Consider the following 20,020-nt stretch of genomic DNA (forward strand, 5'->3'; position numbering starts at 1 on the left):
TAATAAAAGCATAACTATAGAAATCCATGTACGCAAACTAAAATATGTATTAAACAGCCCTTGCCTTAAAAGAAAATTCATCATCTACATGTAGATGGTTAAAATATTTGCTGAAAGGAAATCATGATATTGTGATTTATAGTAAGAAATATATACATCATCTTGCTCATTTCGGACACAGAGCTCCTAAAATCCTTGGGATTTCTTAAGTGATGAAAGCACAAAGACATGTTTTATTATATTAATGAAGTGATTTTTGCCCCTTTGCCTTTCCCAGGAACCTAAGAGTAGGAACTGACTGTTAGAATCAAGAAAGTGACTAGAGGGTTGGAATTTTCAGTCCCACCGCCTGGCGTCCAAGGAGAGAAGAGGGGCTCAAGGGTGAATCAATGCCAATGGTCAATGGTTTAATCAATCATGCCTATGAAATGAAGTCTCCATAAAAACACAAAAGGATGAGGTTAAAAAAGTAACATAATCTTTGCACTGAGTCATGATCATAACAATCTTAAAAAATGATAAGTATTCTCACCCTTTGGCAATAGACCGAACTTTCACATATACTTAAAAGTCCCTAGTTTCACTGCTAAGTCACCACCCACCCCCCAAGAGTTCTTTAAAGGCAGGTACTCAACAGAGGTTGTGCAGTCCCTAACTCTGACCCTGGCTTATCCAGAACATCCCACTGAGAGTTAGGGAGTCCACAGTCCACAGACAAAAGGGGCTCACCTGGAGCCCCACCTTCTTTACATCAGCCCAACCTCAAGACAAAGGTCTCCCTGCTCCTGTTGTACTCCAGGTTTGGCCACTAAGGTTAGAAGTCCGCCTTTTGTTTCTCTGAAATATGTTGTCATTCCCCTATATTGGTTTTTGATTGTTTTTATTTGAAGCAGTGCCTAAGGTTGAGAGTCATGACTTAGAAGAACCTTTGATCCAAAAGAATGTATTAAGTGTTTTTTAAGTCCTGACAATATTTTCTTCTGGGAAACACAAATTCTGTCTAGTACATCTACTTTTCAAATAATCTTTCCAATAACGTTTTTATTTGGTTTCTAATGAAAAATTTTAAAAGTATGCTTTTCTATTCTCTCAAATTTTAAGAAAATGTCTAGGGACATATTTTATGGGTATGAAACAGGAGCAAAGAGAGCAGGGGACAAGCCTTAAAAGAATGGCATAGCCCGAGTACACGACATAAATTGTTTAGAACCAAATATGTCCCAGATGACAGACCAGTCAGCCTCAACTAGACCTTGACTCTCAGTATACAAGCCTCACACATAAGCAAGCTAAATGACACAGCCAACAGCACCAGTTCTCAGCCCAACCATCAAGGACAAAAAGTGAGCAGTGGCCCATCACCTGAAAATCCCCCTCCCCTGAAATAGTCAGAATAATCCTCCCACTCATTAGCCAATGCATTACCCAGCCCATAAAAACTAACCACGCCCTATTTCAGCGCTGCTCTTGCTTTCTGAGATGGCCTCAACGCTGTGCAGTGCGTTTCTCTCCAAATAAACCCCCTTCTTACCTATCACTTTGTCTCTCGCTGAATTCTTTCTGCAATGAGACATCAAGAGCCTGAGTTCATTAAGTCCTGAAACCAGGTGTGTGATCTCAGGTAAAAGACTATGGGTACATGTGTCTTTCGATGATGGTTTTCTCAGAGTACATGCCCAGGGAGTTCAACTCTGTCACAACCTTGGGGGGTGAGAGATGGGAGGGTATCTCCGGAGGGAGGGAACATATGTATACATGTGGCTGATTCATGTTGATGTAAGGCAGAAACCAACACAATATTCTAAAGCAATTATCCTCCAATTAAAAACAAGATAATGGGTTTTGCCGAGTTCAAGGCCCAATTTGAGTCACGCAGTCTCAGGTACTTCATGGAGCAAAATCAGTTACGTAGGGAAGCTAACTAATATATGAAGATATAAATAATATAATGCATAGATTTCATTGAATATTAAGGGCAAATAGCTAATAATAGTTTATTCTGTTTTCATATTTACATCCTGGGTTACAGAAAATACTAAGTACAAGGATCAGACACTATTAGTGTTAGGCAATATTAAACTTTGACTTTAAGATATAAAATTATTATAAACTTTTAAAGCTGAAATGGATCTTAAGACCATGGTTCCAAATCTGAACTTTATATATGGTTCAGTGGAGGTCTTTTAAAAATATATTGTTTCCTAGACCCTAACCAGATCAAGCCACTGGATAGAATGTGCAAAATATTTTTAAGGTATTACTGGCAACATTTTATTATGAAAATTATCAAAGACAAAAGCTGAAAAAAGTTTCTAGGGAATACCCACTACCTAGATTTTACAACTGACATTATAGTATAGTTGCTTCATCATATATCTGCCCCTCCAGCCATCCATTTCATTTCTCTGTGTATTTCAAAGTAAATTTCAGACACTGGCATACTTCCTCCTAAATATTTCAGCATGTATGCCATTAATTAGCATTCAGTATTTGTCTTTCTAATGTAACATACAAATCTTGGATGTGCCACTCAATGAATCTTGACAAAAGTAATCTTAGGTACTGCCAGAGGTGTAGGGAGTCTATAACTCAATGTTCTGTTGAAATAATCTGTCACAGATCCATTTCAGGCACAGAAAATCACCCATAGCTTAATACATGGTACAGAAGAACTCTCCCAAAATATACGTTTACTACCACATAGAAATGACTGTTGAAACTCAGTTCTTTTAAGGCAGAACATAAATGTAACTTTGGCCTATCCCAAATTCCCCCACTGGGAACTTTTCATATTATGCAATTGAAAATACAAGTATGTAGAGATAACCCCATTAAGAGACAGATAGATGCAGGGTATGTTATTGCTTAATCTTGCTCTGCAATCTAATTTGGGCTTTTGTTTACTTAAATCAATCTATTACTCCCTGAGCTCAGGGAGACTGTATCACAGAGCAAAGTATATCGTCTAAACTAGGCCCTCAACCCATGAGGGTTGATTTGTTGAAACCGAAAGTTTGGAATGGGGACCTAGCTCAATAGTTCAGAGTCTTCTATGTCCTTAATATATTTGATTCTACCAGATATTCCTCTGCTTGCCTTAATGAATAATTCAGTTAGAATGCTTTGCTTACCATATACCAGATGTTTCTTGTTTTTCAAATATTTTAAAAATAAATGGCAACTGCACTTACAGGAGAGATTAATTCTTGACTTCAGTAATTTTTCTGGAAAACTTTACGCTCTCAGGGTAGGGTGGCCGTCTGTAAAGTGTTGTTTGTTGCACTGCTTGTGTTCTCGCCCTAGATGAATGTTGTCAAGGAGCCCAAAGGAGCAGTATAAGAAATGTAGCTGCTACGTAAAAACATGCTAAGTGGCGCAGGACTCCTGTTCCCAGCGTCCTGCCCTTTGCCTCCGACCTGGGGAACTAACGGAGCGCCTGGTGAGCACAATGCAATGAGAAGTCCGTGTTCTCTTTACAGCCACGTAACACCCGGTGGCTACGGCGGGATCTGCCCACACTGCACGTGCGGAGAAGGGAACATACCACCACCTCCAGTACAGAAATCTGATACGTATGCATTGCTGAACCCCATAGCAGAGCTTATCTGTGGATAATCACAGGCTTTCTTTCAACAGAGCTATCAATCTGGCAGCTTTCAAAAGTACTTCATTTGTGCTAAGAAAAATACCCTAAAAGGCACATGAGCAAGATATATCTTAAAAGCAGGTAAGTAGGCTTGACTATAATCAACAATGAATTATTTGGAGTATCTTCCTATGAATTACACTAAAAATCAGCTGTGTTATGCTGCAAATAAACAATAAAACAATGAAAGTGTTCGTTAAAACTTTATAGATGAGAAATCCATGTACCTGCTACATTCTGTTTTTGAATTCAGCTCAATGTTCCTATCAAATTACATAACATTTCATATTCTCACTTTTTAAATATTTATCTCTGGCAAAGAAAAGGAGGAAGCATGGTAAACATTCCTTTTTAGAAGGGTGCACTGAGTAAAATGTTCCAAAATCAGCTATAAATGAATTCGCTCAAGGGTGGAAAATTCGATTTAAATAATAAATTAGAAACATATCAGAAACTGAACCCTTATGTTTTAAGGTAAGCTTTAAAAATGTATTTCTCCCAAGCCTGTTAATATGGAAGGGGTGTTATTCAATCATATTTAAAGTTAAACTGCAAATTACTTTCCAAGTATATATTTGATTTCTATGCAGTCCTTATTTGTCAATTCTCTGATAAAATTAATAATGGAAATGTTTTACTGATAGCCATGCCAGTAGATGAATCAGTCTGAACACTTTAATAGCTTAACCTCTGATTAAAACTACTATAATCAATCCTTGACACAGAAATATATCTTGATTAAATATTTCAAATAATAAAACAATAAGGCCAGGTAATTGATAAAGCTTTAGTTACCCAGCATTAGTAATTTTTCCAACATAAACTTATAGGAAAAGGTTTAAATAAACTAGAGAGATCATCTACCTTCTCTGCATTTTATTAAATGTTTTGAAATGTTCTGAAGAATGTTTATAATATGAAGCTAACCAGACAATAGTAACTGTGATTTTGCTCCCACACGGGGCTTCCCTGGCGGCTCAGTCGGTAAAGAATCTTCCTGCAATGCAGGAGACCCGGGTTCAATCGTGGGTGGGAAAGATCCCCTGGAGAAGGGAATGGCTACCCATTACGGTATTCTTGCTTGGAGGATCCCCTGGACAGAGGATCCTGGCGGGTTATAATGGGGTTGCAAAGAGTTGGATGTGACTGAGCAATCAACTTTCTCTCCTGCAAGTGAATGTCAAAAATGTAATGCCTGTGCTACCTACGTGACTGCAGGTTAATAGCCCAGATCATCTCAATGCTGGTTGTTTAATGCCATGTGTATTCTTAAAAATATACCATCCCTCAGTAATTTTAGCACAGATTTCCTCCAAAGAGATTCAAGTATTATTTCTTGTACTTAGTTTTTTTTGGCTTTCATAAGGATGCTTTTAAGAATTTCCTGTTCTACTTGTTTTTGAGAAAGAAAGATGAATGGAGGCTTCAGCAGGAAGACAACAACAACAAACCATTCTCTGTTTCTGAAAGCATACCCAGTCAGTCACATTTTAGGTAATGGGTGCTAGGAAATATTTGTATGAGGAGAATACCTCTTTCTCCATTCAACTTTATCATCAAAGAAAAGAGCTGTTCTGTTGGTAAGTAAGCACTATCCTATATAACAAGATTGAAAGGAATGCAGGCAACCAAATAGATACCTAACAGATTCTAAAATTCTGACTATAAAATCCAAGAGTTCAAAAGCAATAGTGGAAAGTAAAAACAATTAGTGAGAAATGACTAGATGCAAACACTAGACAATCCCAGTAGAGTATCACTTTTAAATGCTAGGGAATGGTTCAAATGGTCCTTTCTGTATAGGAAAATAAAGGAAAGCCCAAGGGGAACAACGTTCAAAGGTGGATCCTGTGTATGAACACAAGAGGTGCATTAAGACCCACGCTGATTCTTAGTGGGTCAGATAACACCCAAAATTCTCCAGTGAGGCTTCAACAGTACCTGAACTGAGAACTTTCAGATGTTCAAGCTAGATTTAGAAAAGGCAGAGGAACCAGAGATCAAGTTGTCAACATCTGTTGTATCATCAAAAAAGCAAGAGTTCCAGAAAAACACTTATTTCTTCTTTATGACTACACTAAAACCTTTTGACTGTGTGGATCACAACAAACTGTGGAAAATTCAAGAGGGGGAATACCAGACCACCTTACCTGCCTCCTGAGAAATCTGTATGCAGGTCAAAAAGCAACAGTCACAATTGGACATGGAACAACAGACTGGTTCCAAACCAGGAAAGGAGTACGTCAAGGCTGTATATTGTCACCCTGCTTATTTAACTTATATGCAGAGTACATCATGCAAAATGTTCGGTTGGATTAAGCACAAGCTGGAATCAAAATTGCTGGGAGAAAAACCAATAACCTCAGATATGCAGATGACACCACCCTAATGGCAGAGAGCAAAGAGGAACTGAAGAGCCTCTTGATGAAAGTGAAAAAGGAGACTGAAAAAGTTGGCTTAAAATTCAAATTTCAAAAAACTAAGATTATGGCATCTGGTTGCACCACTTCATGGCAAATAGATGGGGAAAGAATGGAAACAGTGACAGACTTTATTTTCTTGGGCCCCAAAATCACTGCAGATGGTGACTGTAGACATGAAATTAAAAGACGCTTGCTCTTTTGAAGGAAAGCTATGACCAACCTAGACAGTGTATTAAAAAACAGAGACATTACTTTGCTAACAAAGGTCTAACTAGTCAAAGTGATTATTTTTCCAGTAGTCACGTATGGATGTGTGAGCTGGACCATAAAGAAAACTGAGTGCCGAAGAATGGATGCTTTTGAACTGTGGTGTTGGAAAAAACACTTGAGAGTCCCTTGAACTGCAAGGAGATCGAACCAGTCAATCCTAAAGGAAATCAGTTCTGAATATTCACTGGAAGGACTGATGACTGAAGCTGAAGCTCCAATATTTTGGCCACCTGATGTGAAGAACTGACTCTTCGGAAAAGACCTTGATGCTGGGGAAAGACTGAAGGCGGGAGGAGAAGGGGATGACAGAGGATGAGACGGTTGGATGGCATCACCGACTTGATGGACATGACTTTGAGCAAGCTTCGGGAGTTGGTGATGGATAGGGAAGCCTGGCATGCTGCATGGAGTTCCAAGTGTTGGACGCAACTGAGCAACTGAACTGAACTGACTCTTAGTGAAACTGTTAAGTATCTCAAGCACTATCCTTTATATATACATAAGTGTGAGTGTGTGTATACATATGTGTGTGTGTGTGTGCGCGCACATGCGCGCGTGTGTTAAGGATACCCAGGAAAAGTTCAGGTGACCATGTTGAGTTGGGTTATGTTGCAAAGTGAAAGGACAGCAGCAGAGGCTATGTGACCAGCTCATACCCTATGCAAATAAAGTCTGAACAGCTGCAAACTAACTCTTTTCATCAATCCTTGGTGTTGCAAGTGCAAGTGAAGTTGCTCAGTCGTGTCTGACTCTGAAACCCCATGGACTGTAACCTACCAGGCTCCTCTGCCCATGGAATTTTCCAGGCAAGAACACTGGAGTGGGTTGCCATTTCCTTCTCCAGGGGTTCTTCCTGACCCAGGGATCAAACCCAGGTCTCCCACATTGCAGACAGTTGCTTTACCATCTGAGTCATGGGGAAGCAACATCTTGGTGTTGAAACAAGTCTTAATCTCTGCCCCTAGAAAAAGTTGAGTAGAATTAAGTGTGATATATGATTCATGCATCATCATCTAGCTTCCTAAAACTTAATAAAATTTTACAACTTTAAGTAATATCTCTTGAAAATAATTGTTTTCAACCATGGCTTTGACAACAGCACAGGAAACTCAAACTTAAATTCTGGCTTGTGAGACATATATTTATAATCCAGGGCTACTGAATGTGTTGCCTTGGCATCATTATACTTCTGAACTTGAACCAAATACATGCTATGACCTATACAGGATGCATTTTCATTTTCCCTTTGAATAACACATCTGCTATAATTTGGGCAGATTTGTGCATTTGGGGTTATTGACATGCTTCAGAAAAGCCAAAGATCTTCTGCATTGAGATGAACTTCTTTGAGACTACTTGTGAGTCACTACAAATGTTTGTGGGCAGCTGGGTTCTGTGGCCAAATTTGAAGCACTACTTCAAGCTGGAGCATGCTACCATATGGAGAAATGGTTTCCAGCCAAAACATCTAATTAACAGTGAATCGAGATGACCCTGCCTTCGCGCTGCCACGTGGAAGTGCTGAACCAGTGACAAAGCGAAGACGAGTGTACTTGCTACCAGACCAGGTCTCTGCCCCTTTCCATCTGGCCATGGTAACACTCGATCTTATTTTTACCATCCTCTCTCGCTCCATCTTATTGCACTCCATATGGAGACAGGCAGTAGATACATGGGAAACGATACATATTTGGGAGCAAATACAATTTGGTTGGCAAAATTTGCCTCTTATAGGACCAACCTGAGACAACTTACCATTAAGCATTAAGCAACTTACCATTAAGAAAATAGGGAAACATGAAAACCATAACCTTGTTTTCATAAGTGCAGGTGTTTTGTGGCTATTTCTATTAATGCTTTTTGAAAGGCTGCATCCATTAACAATGAAAATTCCATGGAGGTATAAAGCAATGTACTAATGAGAGGAAAGGAAAGGGGAATATACCCAAAACCTATGATACAATTGCCCATTTCTTGACATTATTCCAGTTTTTGAAACATAATCATAAACATGATAAATTTAAAATGCAGAAGTTATGGAACATCAAAAAGAACAAAACATTCATTATGATAAGAAGATCATTTCACAGAAGAAATCCCTAAAGTAATATCAAAAAAGAAAATACTTATCACCACAGGTTACATTTAATACTCCTCTCACAAAAAGAAAAGATCAGCCTTAACAGCTAATACCAAAGGCAGAACATGTCTCAGTAATGAATTCCAGGATATTTCCATGAACAAAAAGAACCAGAAATAACAAATGTTGTCAGTGCTAATAAAGAAAAAAGGGACAGTTCAAAAGAAGAACATCTCCTTTAATTAACAGCATCAACCGTTTTAGAATGCAAGGTTAACAGCACCACCAACCAGATCTACATTGTCTGATACACTTCACATTTTGTTAACCGATTTCCTACCTTAATCCAAGTTTTGGAAAAAATAATACCAGACATTATTATGATCAAAGAGAATTTTTTGGACCTTAAAAATTCTTCCATCTCTTTATATCTGATTGTCAAATTGGCCTATATTTTTCATGATCCAGGAGGCTGCATGTAGCCTTTGAAACAAAGTATCATTTGTTCTTATACCAATTCCACCTATTTAATATTTTTAAAAACAGTAGAATGTGATTTCCTGGATGCCTCATAACCTAATTAAGAGGTATTTAATGCAGTCATTTGTTTTTGAATTACAGAATACCAAATAATATTTCCTTGTCTTGCTTTTCTATTTTCACTACAATGAAATTTCAGTAAGGGCTTCCCAGGTGCTGCCACTGGTAAAGAATCTACCTGTCAGTGCAGGAGATACAAAAGACTTGGGTTCAATCCCTGGGTCAGGAAGATTTCCTGGAGGAGAAAATAGCAACCCACTCCAGTATTCTTGCCTGGAGAATTCCATGGGCAGGGGAATCTGGCAGGCTACCGTCCATAGGGTCGCAGAGTTGGACACAACGGAGTACACACATCTCACTAAAATGAACTATGCATAAATGCTGGGTAGGCATACTCTGAGATGATGATGACTTTTTTTCCCCCAAGTTTTTCTGGGAAATTACAAGTAAACAGTCTTTAAAGATGGTTTTCATTAAAAAGGCACCGTGGTTAAATATCAACTACATGCAGACATACTCATAGTTTGTTGTAAACGGCACATTTTAAAAGCAACGATCAGAGATGTCTCTCTGCTTCAATCACCCTATTCAGTGAGTGGGGCTAGTGTTCCTCTCAGTGGGAGCTGCCATCTAACAACACTTCACAGTAGGAGCACAGTTGGATGATACAAACTGGGACGGAAAAGAATGTCTTTATGTTCAGAAAGATTCCAAGCTCTAGTCAAAGAGTCCCATGATTTATCTTTAGAGGCAAGCACTTTGTTAACTGAACAAATTCTAGCCAGATGTTAATTGAGCATAAAATTACAAAACTTGGCTAGCACCACGGCAGATTGTAAATCCACTGGATAGAAGCTAGGTTGACTTCTGTGTCCTACATGGCACCTAGCGTGATTTGAGTGGTCTATAAACACTGAGTAAAAGGAACTGGGAAGTATTTGGGAGTTCAAAAATAACTTCTAAAAAGAATGTACCATAGCTAGTCTTATATTCTTCTCACTAGCATTTTACCATTAGCTACTGTTACCGTATTCTGCCACTTACAAAATATTTTTGAGATGTGTTAATATAGCTAATCTTTGCACCAAATACAAGCTAAGTACTATTTTCCTTATTTTCCTATAAAGAACCTAAGACTCAGCAAGCTTTCCCAAAAAAGTGTGATATGAACTAGTAAAGTTATTATGTGAACCATACATACTATTTGCTCAGAAATTTCTCTGAGGAAAATCCCTGAGAGATAGTCTCAAAGCCCTTTGGTCTATTTTGATCAGTAAATTCATACACATACTCAGCTAGAGTTGGGTCAGTATTAATATCAATTAACCCATATATTGTATTTATTTGATCCCCAGAACAGTACTAGATGCTTTTAAAGAATGTAGGTCTAGATCATTTTCTTAGCTATGTTTACAGGTAGGCCCAGGACTGTGACCAAGACCCTTCAAATATCCTTACTGAAATCTGTTCATCCTTTTTGCTTCTTACCTCTTAATATACATGTTGAGAGTATTCAATACCCTCAGTCTCCAACCTGCCATCATCTGCTCTCTTTGAACTAATTCCCTATTCTGTAATTGCAACCATCATCCTTCTACCGAAATGGCTGCTTTAAAAGCACCAGCAATCTTTGAGTCAACAAGTACAAACATCTTGTCTTGATCCTCATCTTTCTAGGCCTTTCTACATCTTTTAACATTCTGTTGATTCTTTCTTGTTAATATTTTCTTTTCTGAATCCTCTGTAAAATGTCTTTGTTCCCTGTGGTTCTGCTGTCTGCCTGATGGCCTTGCATCTTTGCACCCACAACTGTAAACTCTCTACTGATGATGCTTCTTTTGAGTTGGATAACCAGCTTCAAATTCAATAGAACGGAACATAACTTGTCCTCTCCACTGAAGACTTCCTTCCTTTCTGTCTTGCCTATTCTAAAAATAGGTTTATTATCATTCCAACAAAGTAATTGAAGACTTTGTAGTTTCTCTTCTGGCTGCCAAGAACCAGAACTTCTCTCCTCACAGTTGCTGACCTTTTTTACAACATCGTTTGAGCACATCTTGTTTAAATTACTATGCCAAAAACACAACTTAGTGGTACAGTCTTAAAATCTCACTTAAAACTATTCAATGGGCCCCTGTCCACTTCTTACTCCTACTACCTAGTAGGAGTCTTTTAACAGGTTTCTGACGTCTTCAGAAAAATTCCTTACTATTCCCCTTCATTCAAGACAGCATGATGTAAAGAAGGAACTTTGATATTTCGGATTCTCTTCCCTTCAAATTTATGCCTGAATTCACAGCTTCTTTAAAACTAGAATGCATTGATCTCACATAGGCTGCACTAATAAATCATTCTGAAAGAACCAGAACAAATGCTAATTTTCCATGTGGCCTTCCCTGATTTTCCAAATAAAAAAATACATCTCTTCCCTATAAAGTCCTTTAAAACTTAGCTATATCATTCACATATCATACATTTTTCTTCCTTTTTGAATTATTTCTCAGTATGCATCGGTACCTATCTACTAGGTTACTTTATATAAGTCTATCTTTATGCAGGCCTATGTATCTACCCATCATTTTATCATTATTTACCCTTCTTAACTTAAAATACTGATTCCAGAATGTTATACACTTCTTAAGATGAGGAGGAATTTCCATTCATGCTTACTTTTTTTTTTTACACATTCAAAAGCACCTTACATATAATAAAACTTCTAATTTGATGTCTAAATAATTAAATTGTGTTTGAATCAGGAGAAAAATGTTTATGAAGAACATTAAAAGTGGCAGAACTCAAAGGGTATAGAAACACAAAAGGCTCATCAAAGGGATCTGAACACTGACATCAGAAAACCCAGAAGAATTCAGTTCTAAAAATTAAGATCAATGACCAATCTAGACTTCAATGAGCCTAGGGATGAGTAGAAAAGGATCGCCAGAGACAGAAGCCATGTGAAGGATCCAACTATCAAAGAGGAAACATGGTCAGGGACAAGTCCAGAAATTATAAATGAAGAAGTAACATGACCATATTTCAAAGCTAGCCAAAGAGCCAATCCTCTGGACCAATACTGGTTAGATCCAAACTTTTCCTATGATTCTTCCTTCAGCCTTGTACTCTTATATCTTGACAGTGTCACAATTCAGGGAGACCCTAAAAGCAGCAGTTTCTTCTAATCACCCTTTCCACCACCGCCCCCCCCCCCCCAATATTTCTTCTGTCAGCAGGAGCAGGGCTGATAACAAATACATGCAGGATGCGGCTCTAATGCTAATTCATGATGTGATAACCACACATAAGGGACTGAGGACGTTGACGAGAGCCCAAGGCTGGGGTCGGCAGCACGCAAAGGACACAAGTCACGTGAAAGTGTAAGTGAATGCAGCCACTGATTTACCTTTGTAATGGTAGAGCACATACCAGACATTGAGCTGAACTCCAAATATAGAACAAAATGAGTCAAGCATGGACTGCTCTCAGGGAGCATGCAGTGTGTTGGAGGATCTTGACAATAAGTCGACCCACACAAAGATGTGTAGCTAAATGCTGAAAGTACAATAGAAGAAGCAATCAAGGGTGCAGAAATATCAGCTGGGTGAGTGGGGCAAGTTATTGGTTACTTAGAGAAGCTGCTTCAAGAAGGTGATAACTGAGCTTAGATAAAATATGGAAAGCTCTTTGATAAAGGAAGCATATTCTAGTTAGAGAAAACATCATGAGCAAAAGTAGGAAAGTTAGTTCATTCAAGAAATCTAAACAAAACAACTCATTTGCTGGATGGTGAGGCAAGGGAGTATGGCTGGAGATAAGACTGGCCAGACAGGGAATATTCAGATATCTGGGTGCAAGAGATGGACAATAACAGAAACAATTAGAATGAGCAATAAAAGCCAAAGCACCTTTATGGTTATATACCAAAATGATGTGAAGCTTGAGTTGTCAGAATTCAGGCAGTCTTTAACTAAACACATTACATGACCTGTAAACTCTGACTGTACATTATACCAGACCATATTACATACTCTGACTGCATTGTTATCACTATTAGTAACTATAAATACTTTATTATTGGTTTGGATAATGGCTTATGAGTCGCCAAAACCAAACTCAGGCTCTCCTTACCTACCTCCAAAACTTTCAGACTTGGTCTAATTCTAAATTAGCACTCTTCAGTCACTTTTTTTGTTTTTTTAAACTACAAATTTCTCTCTCCAGAAATGACATTCAGTTGGCATCTTTGCTTCTGAAACACATTCTGAATTCAGGGTCACAGAGATGTCATTTTTAACAACACATTCTAGCTCAGAGGAAATTCTGAGTGTCTGTTGGGTTAATTGCTTCCAAAAGAGAGAGACAAACGAGATGTTCCAATAATATGGAGGAGCTGTTACTCCTTTACTTGTGAAGTATGCTCAGCCTTCTGCCTTTGGGGTTGCATTTCTCAGAGAACGAGAAACGCATTCCTTCCCTGAGGCCACAGGAAAGCCAGGGAGTGCACCGAGTCCAAATGCAAGGCGAGAATCCAGAGGACCTGCAAAGCCTCCGCCCTTCTTCCTTGAGGGACATCATGCCGATCACTAGCACACTGTCTTTCTTTCCCCCTTTGACACTCCTGCCATCTGCCTGGGAGGGAGTATTGAGCAGTCGAGATCCTGGATGCTCTGATGGCTTGCTGGGCCATTGGCAAGCTTGGTCTCCTGGCCGACGGCTCTCTTTTTCTGAGAGATTGGTTTTCACCCTGAATAGAGAGCTAGAGTCGAATGCATAAGTGTTCAAGAAAAAGGATACTAAAAATTCCAGAAAGCTATTCATGCTGCAACCTCCAGGAAGAGCAGAAACTAGAAAATTTCACTGAGGATCATAAATTAAACGAGGGTCTTAATTAAGTCAAACCACTAGGCAGCGGCCAACTACTAAGGTTCTCATTTTTAAACTTCACTTGGTGTCAAAAATTCTCTCAAGAAAGAAACCATTTACAGTGCATTAACTTTGAAGAAATGACATCTTTTCTAGATCAGAGCCTGGCGTTCCTCTCAGTCTCTACGTAAGATGGAGTAGGATTTTATTCACCTTATATATTATGGGTTCCATATACATATACACACACACTGGGGCCCAATTTTAATCCTAAACTTGTATACAGGCATGCTGTCTGGATATCATCATCAAACACAACGGTGGAACCACAAGAAATATAACTAAATAAGGTTTCTTCTTTTTTTTTCTTTTTGCTGAAAAATATTTGGTTTTCTCATGAGTGAATGGGAAGGAACTGCGATGGGGAAATAAGTCCTGATGTACAGTCCAGGGAACTCCTCTCTGGCTCCTAAGGACAATAACCTTGTTTTATCCCAGGCTCTCTGGGGCACAGGGAGCAGGCTACATCGCTCTGGGCCTCGAGAGATAACGCAGGACACAGCCTGGGAACAGGACGTCACCATGCCGTCAGTGAGAGCCCGCTGCTGCTGGGCTCTGAGGGTGGTCCACCCGTGTCCCTCTGCCCTCCTCAGATGTCATCTGCGGACACGGATGGCTCCCTGTAAAACATGGGGATGGCTTCTGCATCTCCCCACTGGAGGTCATTCTCTTTCTCCTGGAGCATGCTTCTTTGCCCTGAGTAAGGTGATTCTGAGGCACGTTTCAACCTGATTTTTAGAGAATCCTTGGGGGAGTGCACTTTTATTGCCCATTCATGACAGAATCCAGCTGTAATATCTACTCATGCATATTCTTTACGTCATCTAGCAGTAGCCCATTAAATGCATTATTTATCAGCTTGCCCTTCTTGCCTGTCTTCCTTCTCTACTTCCTTATTACGCTTCCTAAGATCAGCCTCCAAATAAACTCCCTATGTCCACATCCTTCATGTGTATCTTTTGGAAGAATCCAAAATGAAACAGTTACCCCTAGGTACTCCTCTCTGAAATCATCAGAGGGCAATCCTTGCACAGAGACCCCTTTACTCATGAACAGTACATGGTGGTAATGACAGCAGTGAGCCCTGCACTGATAGGAGATGGGCAGGAGTGGAACAAAAATGAATCAACAGGGGCTTCCGTGGTGGTCCAGTGCCTAAGACTCAGCACTCCAACGAACAGGGAACCCAGGTTCCATCCCTGGTCAGGGAAACTAGATCCCACACGTCCACGTCGCTACTAAAGACCCTGCATGCCACAACTAAGACTTGGCACAGTCAAATAAGTAACTTTTAAAAATGAATGAATGATTCAAAAGTATATATGAAACTCTTTGCAGCTAGCTTCAGGAATGCCAGAGAGGGAAAGTAAAAAGAAGCAAGGTCTACCTATGTTATGAAGTCAGGGTACCTCTGAGTAGAGTGATTTATTACTGTCAGAATAAAAGCACCATGAGAGCTGAGGGGTTTTTGTTCAGTGCTGTGTATTCCACCTAAAACAGTGTCTGACACATGTAAAGTTTCCAATCAATATGTATTGAATTAGTGACTAAAAAAGACCACTTTGAGAAAATGAAGGTGGATGAAGAGTGGGAAAATTGCAATACTATTTACACATGTGTATACATATGCATGAATTCTATATATTACACATAAAAACATGCACAAATACACACATGGAAACTATGGCTCCCAAAAATACACCTTTCATTTTTAAGTAGCATTTAAACATTACACGTTTTAAGCCTATGCGTTTAGCTACATTATTTATGCTTCAATACTACCTTTGCAAATACATACAGACATTCACACACCCACACTTAATGTTAATATAAGTGTGTATATGTACATAATTCAGCTTATCTTTTTTCCAACTCTTCTTACTGAGCAAGAACTAGGCCTTAAATGACTTTGAAACCTATCTCTGTTGGCACCGGAACTCCAAACATGCCACCACATCTCTTCTTTGCCATTTTGTCTCCTCCCTTCCTCTTAACCATCCTGTGCAAGGTCCTCCTACGCCCCTCCTCAGTATCCCAGCTTTGGAGGAAAATATGAAAATGATTCAGACCCGAGACACTTATGGTGTAGAAACACAAAGTTGTAAACAACATTGTACTTGTTTCTGTAAACTAACACTTCTAATGAACTATTACGGAGCTCAATCATTTTTTCTTCCGTTCTTGGTTAAACGGCTGCCTACTGCTATGTAGAGTGAACAGAGGACTCTAATTCCAGTTGTTTCTGACGGCTGCTTTGTGTCCCACTGGGTCATAGGCACATAGGTGAACAAACAAAAAATGTATAACTGTCTCATCATGAGAACCCCAGATCACGAAAATAACCCGTAGCTTCAATTTAGAAAATCATGAGAGCATTAGGTCCTGCAGACCTTATAACCTCTGCTATTCCTATTGCCATCAGTTCCGTTTTGTTAGTTGTACGCTATCTTCCAAAGAGAGTCATATTTCCTCTGAGTTAGAAAAATCATTTCATTGTCACGCTTGTTCAGTCCTCCCTGGAGCAGGAACTGGTGTAATATTTGTGTCTAAGCTTTAATATACTATTTTCTCTCTTTTTTCTTTTTATGGTTTCAACCTTGACCTCTGACTTGAGAGGTCACTGTTTTCATCACTAGTGTTTCTCCAGATCTTAAAGCAGAAGTTACATGTCCCATACTTATGCAGAATGACCTTGATAAGCTACATATGCCACCATATTAGCAATCATTTTTGTTTGACATGGTGTAACCGCACCCAGCATCAAATCAGAACCCATAAACCAATAAATTGTTTTGCTACTTGGCTGTTAGCAGAATGCTAAGAATGCTGAAGCACAACTCAAACAAAACTAAGCTGAAGTTGCATTTAAAGCAAGTTCCCTCAGTTAGGGGGGAAAAAAAAAGACACTAGGTATATTAACGCCCTTCTCAGAAGATGAGTTCATCCTATCTAATATGCATTAGAAATAATCTGCTCATTTGATGAAAGGTTTGCGAGGCATGAATAAAGGGCCAGGCTGCTTGTCTACAGCAGCAATTAACAGAATCACACAAAGCCCATTTCACTGGCCTATTTTCTCAAGCCAGTCATCAGTGTAATTACCCACATTAGAGGAGTTTTCTGAGCTTGAGGAGAGGTTCACAAGTCAAAGGGAGCTGAAGTTCACTCTGGAATTTAAATAACTGTTTGGTTTTAATAATTCTTCATCAAATAATCTCTAAGGTATCAGGAGAAATTATTCCCTCTGGTCTCTATAAGGAATCATCATTTTGGTGTTGCACTGGCATCAACTCAAGGTGATACGAAATCACTTCAGCATTTTTAGGCAGCCTCTCCAAGGGGATTATGCAGATCACATTCTTGGTAAAGAAGGAATAATTCTGCCCAAATTCTGAGCATGGGCATATGCCAAAAGGTGAAGTTCTCTGCACATATTTTAATGAAGGAGTTATGTACCAAAAAGATAAATGTGCCGATTCACAGGTTTACAAATGCAGTGTTACAAAAGCAACTCTCTCCCTTCACCTTATACTCGTTTTTATCACTGTGAAACTTACTGGTCATTAAGTATAATATGGCTAACGGTGGAAGAATCACTGTATAATTCACAAAAATAATGAATTAATGAACACGCACACACAGACCACACATATCACTTACTCATGGTATTTATATGAAATACACCAGTCATGATGTATCCATTTATATCTATTTATCTTATTTCACAGGGAGGGTCCTTTTGAAAATGATGGGGAAGGTTAGAAGGTAACAGTGAGATTTATATACATTCATGCATGTGTGCAAGTGTATATATATGTGCAATTTTCCTGTTGATATCACACCCCTTCTTTAACATCATTATAGTGGCTCAGCATCAGTGAGCACTGAAACTGCCCTTATTAAACTAGTAAAAGAGACCAATCTTTTCGCAGATTAGAGGGTTAGATTTAGACAGGCTTTTTCCCAGGCATTTCAGACCAGCAACAGAAAAGCCTAAGAGAAAGATTTTTCATAGTTCTTATTATAAGTATAATGAAATGAAATATACTTCTGGCCAATTTCAACAAGGTGCAATTGGTATTTACGTAGGAGACACTGGCATGAAGCTAGTTTTTTACGATGCACTACGTGAGGTCTTAGCCCAAGACTTTAAAGTCCCTGAAGTCCTATGAAAATCTGATTCCTAGAGTAACTGCACTTATATTAATTATGAAGAAAGGATACCCCACCACACACACCTCCACCCCAGCTATACTTCAAACATCACAGTGTGAAAACTAGCCAAAAGATGGAGAAAGAGTTGCTCAAATCTTTCTTTACCCTCTGCATATTGGCCCAAAGGTGCCCTTTTTTTAGATGAACTGAAAGATGAAAAGTGATGATGAGGAGATGGCTGATAATAGTGGATATCCACATATTGCTGAAATTATTCTGATTATCATATCTAAGAGATATGGAGCATAATGTGCACTCCTGTACCCAATGAGTGGTTTATTTTGAGATGCAAATTGATCTCATCTTTGATTACCAAAGGTAATTTATGGTGAAAGATATTACAATTCAATCACAGACAAGGGAGTAGTCATTCTGTAGCTCCAGAGAGCTGATGTTTTTTCAAAATGCCATTGCTAACACTACTGCGTGCATTCACAACAAACAAATATTCGTGCTACATTTACAAAGAATTCATGGGGAAACATGGAACTCACTTCTACACGCCACGTAAGTGAACAGAACTGAGACCGGCAGATACAAGTATTTCTGATTTCCAAAGCTCATCTACATGACTGAACTCTCGCCTGTGTGTGCACATGCATATACATGCACACACACACATGCAGAGTCAGATTTACCTAATGCTACCTGAAAGTTAATTTAATCTTTTTCTACTTTCACCAACACTCTCTGCTTATTTGGTTATTAACATCTTTTCAATTCACATTCACCCACACATGCGCCAGCACACAAACAAAAGTAACTGGAGTGCATTTTGATCATTTCCGCTCTCCTGATGCCCAAGGCAGATGACTGCAGGACTGACTCAACCATGATTATCAAAGTTAGTGAGAGGTGCAATGAGCACGCCAGTCTTGCTGAAGTTCAACAAGGCATCAGATTTTCAGGGAGCAATAATTAAAGCTTTTAATATTTTTCAGATCTATCAAAAAAGTTGTTTCAAAAAATGTAATATAAACAATGTTTTTGAAATGATGTGATCATTGTTCTTCAAATTATTTTTTAAGAGAAATTTTGACAATGACCATGTGATGGTCCATAGGCTTTTGGTCAGTGGATCTAGCCCCACCCATCAGCAGGCTGACATCAGCTTTGAGATTCCTAGGTCCCTGCAGACAGCCATGCCAGGAACCAGCCCCATCCACTAGCAGGTCAGCACTAGATGACAGAACCAAAGTCCTGCAACCACCCATGATGGAAGCTGGCTCTGCACACCAGTGGCCCATCACCAGCCCTGGGACTCCCAGGGCTCTTAACCAGTTGCCTCTTAACCCAGGCCTGCCAGTCAGCAGATGCCACCTCCACGTAAGGCAAGGCCTGGCAACCAACCTGACTGGGATCCAACCACTCCTATCAGACCAGCCACTTGGTCTGCTCAACACATCAGGACCCATGTAGCCCCACAGGCAACATCCCGAGAAGACACAGCTCTGGAGACCAGAGGAGAGGGCTCTGCTGAGGTGTACAGGACTTCTCCCACAACAGATCACTTCTCCAAGGTCAGGAAATGTCATCAACCTGCCAAACACACAGAAATAAAAGCAGCAAATCAGGAAAAAGAAACAGAGGAATATGATCCCAACGAAGGAACAAGAAAAATCCCCCAAAGATCAAAATGAAGCCGAGATAGGCAATGAAGCCCATAAAGAGCTCAAGGGAATGATCATAAAGATGTTCAAAGAACTCAGGAGAAAATTGGATGAACAGAGCAAGAAGTTAGAAGTTTTTCAAAAGAGTTAGAAAATATAAAGAAGAACTAAAAAGAGATGAAGAATACAGTAACTGTAGTGCAAAAGACATGTTAGATGTAGATCAGATGATACAGAGGAAAGGATCCATGATCCGGAAGATGGAGTAGTGGAAATCACTGAAGCTGAACAGAAAATAAAAAAAGAGAAGAAACGA

The 20,020-nt window shown here is 39.3% G+C and overlaps 1 protein-coding gene and 1 long non-coding RNA gene across 2 annotated transcripts in view; both read right to left on the reverse strand.

Annotated features, from left to right (window-relative positions):
• LOC136169322 (bifunctional methylenetetrahydrofolate dehydrogenase/cyclohydrolase, mitochondrial-like) overlaps window positions 1-20,020 on the reverse strand; it is a 238,868-nt gene that overhangs the window by 83,600 nt on the left and 135,248 nt on the right. The gene's annotated exons all lie outside the window — the stretch shown is intronic.
• Window positions 19,311-20,020, reverse strand: part of LOC136169911 (uncharacterized) — a 48,881-nt gene continuing 48,171 nt past the window's right edge. The window contains exon 4 of the long non-coding RNA XR_010663461.1: window positions 19,311-19,633. This is a non-coding gene — a long non-coding RNA (uncharacterized lncRNA). The remainder of the gene's footprint in view (window positions 19,634-20,020) is intronic.

This window comes from Muntiacus reevesi, chromosome 5 (assembly GCF_963930625.1).
Source record: "Muntiacus reevesi chromosome 5, mMunRee1.1, whole genome shotgun sequence".
In the NCBI taxonomy this organism is placed as follows: Eukaryota; Metazoa; Chordata; class Mammalia; order Artiodactyla; family Cervidae; genus Muntiacus; species Muntiacus reevesi.